The sequence below is a fragment of the Pipistrellus hanaki genome (assembly GCF_964339955.1).
Source record: "Pipistrellus hanaki genome assembly, chromosome: 3".
Taxonomy (NCBI): domain Eukaryota; kingdom Metazoa; phylum Chordata; class Mammalia; order Chiroptera; family Vespertilionidae; genus Pipistrellus; species Pipistrellus hanaki.
Window position 1 is genome coordinate 111,489,380 of NC_140505.1, and position 12,495 is coordinate 111,501,874.

Sequence of the window (12,495 nt, forward strand, 5' to 3'; positions counted from 1 at the left end):
GTGTGTGTGTGTGTGTGTGTGTGTGTGTGTGTGTTGTGCTCTGCAGAAATACATAATATCTGGGCTACCTACTTTTTTCTTTCTCTTCTCCACTTCTAGTCCCCACCCCCATTCTTTAATATTGTTTCAATATATGCCATTTAAAATATTTTTAAAATCTAGGGAAAGATAAGCAAAGTGGCTTTTGGGAGTAATGTCTATTTTTGAGGTAAAAGTGAAGGAGACATAATCTTTATTAAAAAAATCAGCTCTTCTTTGTCAAATATATATGAATTTGGTTAAATTCACAAGGCACTAAGGTAGGGGTGGCATATTTCTCCCTGCCTCTACTCCCCAACAAGGTGTGGGATATATCAGAACATGAGTAGTTTAAAAAGTCTCCTGGGTAATTCTGATGTTCTTCTGCCTACCTGTCCTGCATCTTATTGAGACTCACTTGTTAGAATCAGAAAAGAGGACAAAGGACAGAGCTGGAGTTGTCTGGAAGTGTAAGAAGTGGCAGAAACAATGAAGATAACTAAGGGCAAGTGGCCAGCAGAGTAAGCAGGAAGCCAGGAACTGGGGGCTCCTTTGCATTTAAAATGTTGTGAAATGCTTCAGAGAAGTGAAGTAGATGAGGAGTAAAAGCAGGTCATTTGAACTTGGAATTAAGAGGTCATTTGTGGTACTTCTGAAGGATCTGTTTGTGTGTTTTGTTGAGTAGAGAGAATGGGAGCCAAAAGGTAAGAGGGAGATAAGTCAAGTCAGGTCACTCCTTTAAGAAATGGTTTATAAGAAGTTCAGCAGAGAAAAAGAAACAAACAAAAAAAAGTAAAAACGTGGAAAATGTTTATGTAACTGAGGGTAAGTTATTTCTCTGTGGCTCAATTTCTATAAAATGGGGTGATACTCCATATCATATAAGATTTCGTGAGAATTAAATAAATAAACAAGTTTCACATGTTTAAACTGTTTGGGAAACATGGAAAGCACTAAAAAATGTCAGCTATTTTTATGTTATTGAAGGAGAAATAGAATAATTTTTTTCTTTTATCCCAGAGTCTCAGGGATCATTAAAGCTGCCCCTTTCTATTACCAGTACCTGCCAGTCCATTTAGGTGCCTCCTCCAGATGGCAGATGCTCTATAGCCCTAATTCAATTTCCGATTGTTCCTCAGCTCAACAGTGCCACAGCAAAACTCTTTAATCTTTGAAAACATTTTTTTCTCTTCAAGAAACTACAAGCCTAGGATAGCAAAATTGGTATTAGTTCTCATTGACTTTCACTTCAAAGTAAATTGGTATTGGCCCTTAGTGCCTCGGGCATCACACTTTTCTACTCCTCTTCCTTTCTCTCCTCACTGTCATTCTAGTTCCTGTTTCACAAGGCTTCCCAACTAACTATACTTCCTTGTAATCCTGGGGCCTTGCCTCTTAGTCAGCACTTCTTGCTCTTCTTGCCATTTTAAAATACCACCTCCATTGTCTGACTAACCCTATATTGGATGTGGGATCCTGAGGAAGTGAGAGAATAAACAAACACAGGTGTTAGAATGGAAGAGAACAGTATGGTATCATGAAAGGAACATTGGTTTTAGCATCAGGAGGGTTTAAGTTTCAAGACGAACAACACTTACCGTACTAGATGGTAACATTACTTTGGTTCTTGTGATTAGTTTCTTCATTATTAAATATTATTAATTTGGGACTAATAACATGAGGAATAAATTAAATCATGTGAAATATCTGTTAGTAATATAAGTCCTATACATACACATCAGTAATTATTCTCTCCTGGATTTTCAAAAAGGACTAAATAATTATAATTATAAATCGAGAGTAACTTGGCTTCATTCACCCCAAAGTGGTTCCTACCTTCACGGAAAAACAAACAACAAAAAACAAAAACAAAAGACCACACACACAAAAAAACCCCCCACAAAAACAAACAAACAAACAAAAACCCACACACAACATACTAGCTTTTTTTCTAACAGGATTTATTGAAATAGAATAAATCTATTTCAAATCTTGGTGAATGGAAGCTTTGGGACTGCTATAAGATCTGTTGTAAAAATGTGTGTTTATATAAATGAAAATAGAGCTTCCTGATGTTAAAGCCTAAATGATACATAAAGGAAACACATGCCCATCTAAGAATGGAAGGCCAGGGGAGGGGGTTTAATCCTAAATTAGAATCCCCTTAAGTTAATATATTTTGTGAATTCTATGTAATGTATGGACAGAGTGTGAATTTTTTTTTATGTCTTAAAAAACCAAACAGGAAATAGATAACTGGCTTTATTTTGCTTCACCTCGAGTATGCAAAGGCCATAATGTGCTTAACAAACTGCTTTTGCTGGATCAATATTGTTGTGTAACACCTTTGCCCTGACACCTGCCGCCTGACTGCCTCAGACTAGTCTCCCGTTGGAGAATAGAAGGAGGCGCTTCCCTGATAGAGCTGAGAGGATTTGCTTCACACACCTGGCCCCGCTGCTCTTCCTACCAGGACATGAATTCTTTGCTTACTGGGTCTTTCTAATAACAGATTTTCAAAATGGGAGGAGACAAGATTGGATATGGAACTTGACATCAGCTCCCTCGGGACCTATGCAGCCATTCATTCTAAAAAGTCATGGTCACATTTATTGTGGACAAACAGCTATGCCAACCCTCATCCAGGAAAGGTTTTGATCCAAAGACCCCTGCCTGTCCTGCTCAGGATGAGAACAATCACAGCATTATGTTTAATCAATATTCTTGTCATTATGTTTGGCTTTGTTTGCTTGTTTATGTATACTTTCATGGGGTTTTAAACACATGGAAAAAGCATTTTTAAATTCTTATTTTTGGATTCTATGGTGTGGAAACAAGAAATGTCAGCTTGAAACCACTCTGGCCAGTTTTCACACATATATTGAGTTTCTCTTCTATCAATAAGACAAAAATCAAATTGCTAATCTTTCTGTCCATGGTAAGAATTCTTAAAAGCTAGAGGTATGGTTCAGTGAGAAATTGATTTGGCTTAAGCCTAGGTGACCTAAAGCAGATAATTTCTATGGAGATGATTTTTTAACATGAAAGAATCAGAGTAATTCAATTGGCCACTTAAAATGGATGTGTAAATATACTATAATTGGGTAATTTATAGCCATTTAAAGATTTTCATTCAAAATGTTAAAATTTCTTTCCATTATGGTTAATTTTATGCACCAACTTTAATGCTAAGGGATGCCCACATAGTTGGTAAAACATTATTTCTGGGTGTGTCTGTGAGGACATTTCTGGAAGATATTAGTATTTGAATTGGACTGAGTAAAGTAGGTGGGCCTCATTAATGCGGACAGGCATCATTACATTTGTTGAGGGCCTGAACAGAACAAAAAGGCCGAGAAAGGGCAGAGCTGAGACACCCCTCTTCTTCCTGCCCTTGCACATAGGCACTCCTGGGTCTTGGGCCTTTGGACTTGGGCTTGGACTTACACCATCCTCCTTGTTGGTCTTGGGCCTTTGCATCTGGACTACAACACCAGCTTTCTTCGGCTTACAGCTTACAGATGGCAGGCCATGGGACTTCTCACTCCATAATAGCCCAAGCCAATTCTTGATACGTAATCTCTTTCTATAAATCTACTTATCTACTAGTTCTGTTTTCTCTGGAGATCCTTGACTAATACACCCGGCAAGTGGAAGCTTTGTTCCCACCGCACAGAGGCATCAAGGCCCATTTTGCACAGAATTCCTAGTGCTTGCATAGTAGTCAATAGAAAGTGAATAATAAACATGGGCTTAATTTATCAGTGCAGAAACTGTAGTAATGTTAACAGTTTAAAAATTGACCTAAATTCAATAGCCAACTTTTCCTGGTCCAACAAAAAAACAAAAAAAACAAAAAACTGTGATATTCTTTTATACCTATAGATGAATGCTAAGAACTATAGTGGCCAATTTTTCACTATGAATAGTCTTCAGGAGTTTCATACCTTCTCAATTATAAATTCGAGTGAGACTTTCTCAAAGGCTAGTTAATTTCATATATTACATGCATATGTATATATACCATATATAAATATATAATATATATAGTATGTCTAAAATAAAAGGCTTGTAAAATTCTCAAATAACAAAAGGATTAACTTCTAATAGTCATTTATAGAGACAGACTTTTAGGTCTCAGAATGCATTAGGGGTTAGGTTCTAAGTCAACTGTCAGTTATACCAATCCATGATGTCCTAGGATAAGGTAATCACACTGAACTGATTAGAGAAACTAACCACACATTTCAGTATTTTTCTTGTCCATTCTTCCTGTGCCATCTCTCCCCATTTAAGCCTTAGATGATGCCCACCCCCAATCCCCCAGTCCAGAACTAGCACTTACAAAGGGTACAAATTCGATTACAAAGCCAGCTACCTCTGAGCCACCACCCCTCCTCTCCAAAGTCAACAGCTTTTGTTAACTTCAGAGAACAGCAGGAAGTGGTTCCAGACCCTCTGAAGCTCTATTAGTTCTGCTGCTTTTGCAGAACTGAACTCCTGGTGGTACATGGGAAGTTTTTCAGTGTACTAGTAATTCTATGTCATTTGTTGCTTATATATTTAAAAAAAAATTGGTCTATCATTTTTCTGTAATTGGGATAGAAAAGATGCATCAAGATGCTCTTCATTTCCTTTAGGAAGGTGAATTCGACTCTTATTTCAACTTGAATTCCAGGACACATCTGTCTTCAGGAGCAAACACAAGTAGTGGAAAGGGCCTGTGCCTGAGTTTAAATCTTAGATCTGGCACTTATTGGCTGTGTGACCACAGCAATGATATTTAAGTGCCCATCAAGGTATTTGGCTTATAGTTGGTCCCCTTTTTCTCCCTATCCTAGTTTCCATTCCTTCCTGGACCTCCTCTTAATTCTGAAATGCTGAATAATAGGAAGAAGTCATTCCTTACATCCAAGCTTTTGGGAGATGGTTCTGAGGCTTGGCAGAGTTGTAAACATTGTGAGATGTTATGGCTTATTTTTGTGCCCTGATTAGTTTATAACTGTACTCTAAGACATCATGATTGGTACTAGACTAAAAAATTAATTGAGGATGTAACCGCTTACCTATGTGAGAGGGGAGTGCTGAAAGGAATAATGGGATCCCAGTATGGACTCCAACAGATATTAGGGTGGGGGATACAAAGTAATGGAACCAGTGGGAGGCTGGGTCTGTGCCACAGCTCCTCCCTCAGTAAGACAACAGCTTCCTATCACGCTACAGAGAGTAGTGGGGATCGGTTTTCCTTTGGCTTGGTGAACTGGTGGAATGAGCCCCATTCCAACCTGAATCCATGTACTAAGCAATTAGATTGGCCCCAAGGCCAAAGGAGATTCAAGAATTTAATGGGAATAGGAACAGAGGCATTCAGAGCTTTTCTGTCATTCCTGTTTTCTAATGGAATCCTCACTCTATGAGTCATAAGATTCCTTTCTTTCACTTCCCAGCTTTGACCTCCTTTGTGGCTAAGATTAACAATGTGATGTAATTCTAACCAGTCTTACCAAAGAGTAGGAACAAAATTTCCAATGGCATTCTCAAGTGCCTGTTCCTATAAATGGAGTTGAACAAAGCTAAATTGGTACTTCACATAAACAATGTTTATAGAGTTAAGAGCCAGAATATTTGGGCTCAAATCTAGCTTCATTGCTTTCTTGTTGTGGTTGTAAACTTGAGAAAGTGTTTTGAACTCCCCAAATTTCTTTACACCTTATACTTCTTCCACTGGAGCACTTAGCAGACTGCATTCTAACTCTATGGCTACTTCACCTGGTTTCTCTGTTAGACTAAAAACATCTTGAAAGAAGGTTCTGTGTCTACAGCAAATGACACTATCCTGGGACATGATAGACATGGAAGAAGTAATTCAAACAAATTAACAAATGAGATGAGATCAATTCCTATGTCTTTTATATTATCTTTACTTCTGATAAAGTAACCAATGATTGTGGTATGTTATTCAATGGTGAAATCAACTGCTCTTCTTAATAAGGAGAGTATAAAGTTGACAGAAGAATCAGACACATGTATTAAGCACTTCATTGAGGTGGGTAAAAAGATGATAGCAACATGGTTCAAATTGAGTCATCAGAAGTAGGAAGGATTGAGGGAATTCATAGTACGTCTACAGGAATTCATCAACCTCTAGAAACCTCTCCAATTTACTTATGGAAATTTCAGAAATACTTTATTATGAAAAATTTACTTTTCATAATATAATTAAAAGCAAACTTAGCTTTGTTTTCAATAATAAAGCTATACTTTAAATACTGAAGCCATTTCAGTTATATAGAGGTTTGATTTCATCCTAGCCAAGTACAGGTACAATCATGATAATTCTAGATTCTTGACATATCCAACAAGGTGCTTCCTCCTCATTGGTTACTCTATGCAATCTCAGTCTCATAACACAAAGACCTAAAATATTTTCATATTCTAAGGTGTATTACAACTTAAAATCTGATGCAATATATTGTATGAACTAAGAAGGAGAAGGTATAATTTAGCTTTGCAAACTAAAATTCAGATACAACTAAGTATTTTATTAGAAACAAATGTATGGAAGGGAATTGTATCAAATCACATTTTCAGTTTATCATAATGGTCTCCAAAGCATGGTCTTAGAGTGGGTGGACGTCGATTGCCACAAGAAAGAAACAGAAGCGTTGGAATTTCTAATAGGGTCAGAATGATTTTCTTGAGACCCTTAATAAGGCAGAAAAATGACCAAGAAGAACTGAGAGAAGGGACAAGCAGGCCCTGTCTACAAAACTGACAGCTCTTTAAAGTGATTTTATTATTATTATTAACAGCATCATCATCATCATTAGTACTTATTTTAGCAATAGGGTTTTGATTAGTGCCCTAAAACCTTGTTATGATCTCTTATTCTTGATGAACAAAAGGCACATTTCCTAAATGGCTGTATCTGTTCTGCCCTTCTGGAGAATTTAATGGGGCAAACACTTTTATCAAACCATAAGCCAGTCAGAGAAAGACAAGTACCATATGATTTCACTCATGTATGGAATTTAATGAACAAAGTGAACTAACAAGCAAAATAAAGACAGAATTATAGATAGAGAGCAGGCTAACAGCTGTGGGGGGTTGGTTGGGGGTGGCTGGGTGGGAGTGTGGAGGGATTGAACAAAAAAGAAAAAAAGAGAAAAAAACAACAACTCATGAACACTGACAACATTGTGGTAATTATTAGGGGACTGGGTTTTGGGGGGAAGTGGAGGAAGAGATGGGGGGAATTTATGGTGATGAAAGGATATTTGACTTGGGGTGGTGAACACCTAAATAGAATGCACAGATGTTGTGTAGTGGAATTGTAAGCCTAAAACTGGTTAAATTATTTTGTTAACCAGTGCCACCCAATAAACTCAATAAAGAGAGGGGGGAAAAAACCCAATATGCCAATTTTCAAAAGAGCATACCATCCATCACAACTTACTGATCAACAAGGACTTTCCTTGAACAGTTTGCATTATCATTTTTGCCTTCATGCTACAGAGAACTCTGATCAAGGCCATGACAACTAGATGCTGATGATCATCTGAGAATGTTATTCAGTGAATGGAAATTGCCCTTCCAGTATTCTTAGGAAAGCCCTTTGGTAGGTCAGTGCTGTGACAAGGCATATTTGCAAAAGGAGGGTTAACCATGGATATTACAGTACACAGATAATCTCACAAGGTTTAATACGTAATGCTTTCTCTGAAAAATAAGTTGGGAGCCATATCAAACCTGCTATTAATATTTGGGGCATGGAAGTACTGCTATCCAATCTGGAATGAATGGGTAGATTTTTGTGTTTTCCATAGCTATTGTCCTGTCTGTAATTATTGCAGGACTGACATTCAGGAGATGTAGCCATAGAGACTCAGCAATTACAGCTAAGGGAGCTTTGTCCATTCTTCACTGACTGCACAGCAAACACTATTAAAGGCAGGGGAAGTCTCTTATTTATGAATATATATTAGATACATATAAATGCTCTGTACCATGAATATTTATCTCTTCTGCATTGCAGCTGTTGTGTATTGAAAACTATTAACAGGTTGGAAACCATCCTTTAGAAACTTGTGTCTGTCACTTGTGTGCAAAACCATTTCTGGAAATTTATCTTTCCCCCCTTTTTTGTGTGTATGGGATAGATAGAATACTTCTGGGGTTTAATAGACAGAGAAAAGAATTTGGGCAAACTTATTTTGCATGTATTTATATTTTTTCCTAATTTAAATTGTTTATGTAATTTTAGATCCAAGGCAGTGTTCTTTTTGCCAACCAGTATTAAAACTTTGATGGCTGAAGCCGGTTTGGCTCAGTGGTAGAGCATCGGTCTGCGGACTGAAAGGTCCCAGGTTCGATTCCAGAAAAGGGTATGTACATTGGTTGCGGGCACATCCCCGGTAGGGGGTGTGCAAGAGGCAGCTGGTTGATGTTTCTCTTTCATTGACCTTTCTAGCTCTCTATCTCTTTCCCTTCCTCTCTGTAATAAATCAATAAAATATATTAAAAAAAAAAACTTTGATGAATTCTAGCTGGTTTGGTTCAGTGGATAGAGTGTTAGCTGGTTTGGTTTGATTCTGATCAAGGGCACATGCCTGGGTTGCAAGCTCAATCCCCAGTTGGGGAGGTGTAGGAGGCAGCTGATAAATGATTCTATCTCATCATTGATGTCCCTATCCTTCTCTCCCTCTCCCTTCCTCTCTGAAATCAATAAAAAATATATTTAAATTGTTAACAGAGGTTAAAAAAATCAGACATTAAATAGTATACAATTGTGGGGATGAGAAATATAATATGATTTTTATTGCCAAAGATAGGATTCTTAGGCATATAGATAATCTAGTTTTTTAGGATGAAAACGATTATTTTTCTGACTTCAATCTTATATCCTCTCATGTGTTCTATAATATAACCATTCTTAGCTCTTGTATGTTCCTCAAACAAACCATGTCTTCTCCTGGTTCAGGGCATCTGTTAATTCCATTCTATTATCTGAAATATTTTTCATTCCAATAATTCTGAGTATCCTTCTAGGTTTCCTCTTAACCTCTTTCTCCTCAAAAACTAACTCAAATGTTTATATGTTGTGAAGTCTTCAATGATCTACCTGCATCTTTAGACAACATCCCTATCTTTAGACTAATCCTTAAGTAGATCTCACCTTTAAAAAAAAGTATACAACTTAAATGAATATCACATATTAAGTATGGAGCTTTTATAGTTATCTAGTGTATTATCCAGGTATCACTGGTTTTCATCTCAGAATGTGGTCTGTGTCAATGTTTTATTTTGTTTAAAATGTGTTCAGTGTTAACCTGCTGCTTGGGAAAACTTTTTTATTGAACAGTGGTTTAGGTTGCTAACATGTTCTGGGCTTTACTTCCCATTATTCAGGGTAAAGCAAAAGCTCTTTTGGAGAAGTCATTTGTACTAGGTTAATCCCATACTAGCTTTGGGGTTTATAGATTACATTAGATCTAGGCTAACATCTTTCCTTAGCTATTTATATTTAACCTCAAAATTTCTTTACTCATTTCCTTAGTCAAAGTTATTGCCCTTGTCCAGATTTTATTCAAGATCCTTGCACTTGAATTAAAAATTTCAAGTGAAATTTTAAGAAAAGCCTAACACCCACCACCCAATCAACTTTAATCAATGAATAAAAAACATTATTCATTTCTGCTATCTAATCTAATAATAGAAATATGCAAATTTATCTATTACAGCCTCACATCATGACTGGATCAGCAGGCTTCAACTCTGCCCTCTGCTCAGGTAGCTGCAAGGCCTGGGATAGGATAGAATATGATAAGCACAGGGATGGAAAAGGGAAGGAAACTGTAAGTAGGAGGGGGTGGTGAGCACAGGGGGGTGGAGCAGATGGGGTGCAGAACAGGGAGACCTGCCCAAACACTGGAGGAGGGCGGTGGTGGCCATTGAGGGGAGGCACCCACGGTCCAGGAGGGTGGAGGATGGTCTGAGGCCTTCTGGGCGGAGGTGCTCCTGCTTTGCAGCAGGAGTGTTCAGGCTGCATGGGCCTCGGTCACCCCGCTGGGCTGGGCATTCCTGACAGAGAATGGGGGCAGGACAGTGGCAGGGAGGCCAGGGAAGGGGGGACAGTGAACACCTGGCTGGGGCTGAGCCCTGGGCTGGGGTTTAATGTCTCCCAGCCCCCCGCAATGGAAACAGGTCCGAGGGAGGAAATAAAGAAAAAAATAAGGTGGGAAGGAAGGAACCAGATCCACAAATAGCAGACCCAAAGGTTGTTGAGTGTGTGAGTATGTGCTGTTTTGTTTCCTGATGTGTGTGTGTAAGTGGCTTTTGTGTGTGTGTGTGTGTGGTTTATTTTTTATCTTTCTTTCTTTCTTTCTTTCTTTCTTTCTTTCTTTCTTTCTTTCTTCTTTCTTTCTTTTCATATCTCTAATTTGTCTTTCCTTTTATTTTATTCTCCTTTTGTCTCATTATTATTATTAATTTTTCTTATTTTATTTTTTCTTTTCTTATTTTTTTTTCATTTTACTTTTTCTCTCTATATCTTAATATATTCATTATTACTACATTTTAAATTCATTATTTCATTTATTTTCTGTTTCCTTTTCTTTTTTCTTCCTATATTAGTTCTTTTAACTTCCTCCTTGTTTTCATATAGCCATTTTTTTTCTTCCTCTTTCTTCCTTTATCTTTATATGCTTTCTAAGTCTTTGGTGTTGTGCCCTTTAGTATTCTTTTATTTTTGCTTCACTTTGTTTTCTCTTCTTACGCTTTCTTCTTGTTGTTGTTGTTTTGCATAGCTTGATCTTTATACTGTTTTTGGTTTTGTCCTGTTGTGTCTTGTTCTATTCTGTTGGCACCTGTATAACAGCTGGCATAATAAGGCTAGGATTGAACCTCACTGTCAGCAAGTCATAGGGGAGATCTCACCCATGAATGGGACATCAACAGTCAAGTCCCAATTACAACAGGAGAACACAAATAATGCACATAAAAGGCATTCCTAGAGCATCCAGCTAAGAAGATCAAAGAGTCTGTACCACTGGACCCCTTAAGACACTTTCTGCATAAGGCCATCCCACAAAGACTGTGAGGCATAAAAGTTCTATTTAATACATAAAAATAAATACAAAGAGACAGCTAAAATGGGAAGGCGAAGAAACAACCCCAAATGAGAGAAAAGAAGGACACTCCAGAAAAATAACTAAATGAAATGGGGGGAAGCAACCTAAAGTAATTGTTATAAAGATATTTAAGGAGCTTAGTGCAAATTACAAGGAACTCAGTGGGAACTATAGAAGAATGAAAAATGTAATAGAAACCATAAACCAGAATCAGACAGAAATGAAGAATAACATATCTTATATTAAGAGCACACTGGAAAAAATTAAAGATAGATTGGATAAAGCAGAGGATCCAATCAGAAATTTGGAAGACAAGGTAGAAATAATACCCAATTAGAGCAGTAAATAGAAAAAAAATATTAAAAAACAAGAAGCTAGCTTGAGGCAGCAATAGCACAAAATGAAATATAACAACATCTGCAACATAGGAATACTAGGAGGGGAAGAAGGTAAGCAATGACCAGAGAACCTGTTTGAAGAAATAATTTCAGAAAACTTCCTCAATCTGGTGAAGAAAAAAGTCACACAAGTTTAGGAGGCACAGAGAGTTCCAATAAAGATGAACTCAAAGAGAATCACACCTAGACACATTATAATTAAAATGGAAACCATTAAAATCAAAGAAAGAATCTTGAAGGCAATAAGAGATAGAAAATTACCTACAAAGGAGTTCCCATTAGAATGTCATCTGATTTTACAATAAAAACACTTTGGGTCAGAAGGGAGTGGAATGAAGTATACAAAGTAATGAGAAACAAGGACCTAACTACAAGACTACTGTATCCATCAAGGCTATCATTTAAAACTGAAGATGAAATAAAAAGCTTTCCAGATAAGAAAATGTTAAGGGAGTACATTACCGCCAAAGCAGCAATGCAAGAAATGTTAAAGGATAGCTTCAAGAAGAAGAAAAAAAGGTGAGAGAGAGGATAATAGATATAAAGAAAATAAAAGTGGCAATAAATACTTATCAATAATAATCTTAAATGTAAATGGATTAAATGCTCCAGTCAAAAGACATAAGGTGACTGAATGAATAAGAAAACATTACATTTATTTATATATTTATATATTTATATATTTATATATTTATATATTTATATATTTATATATTTATATATTTATATATTTATATATTTATATATTTATATATTTATATATTTATATATTTATATATTTATATATTTATATATTTATATATTTATATATTTATATATTTATATATTTATATATATATGGCTAGCAACTGGAACACTGGACCAACTGGAATGATCAGTTGCTATGATGCACACTGCAGCTGACCAACTGGCCTGATCAAGGACAGGGCCAGCTGGCCAACTTCCCACGG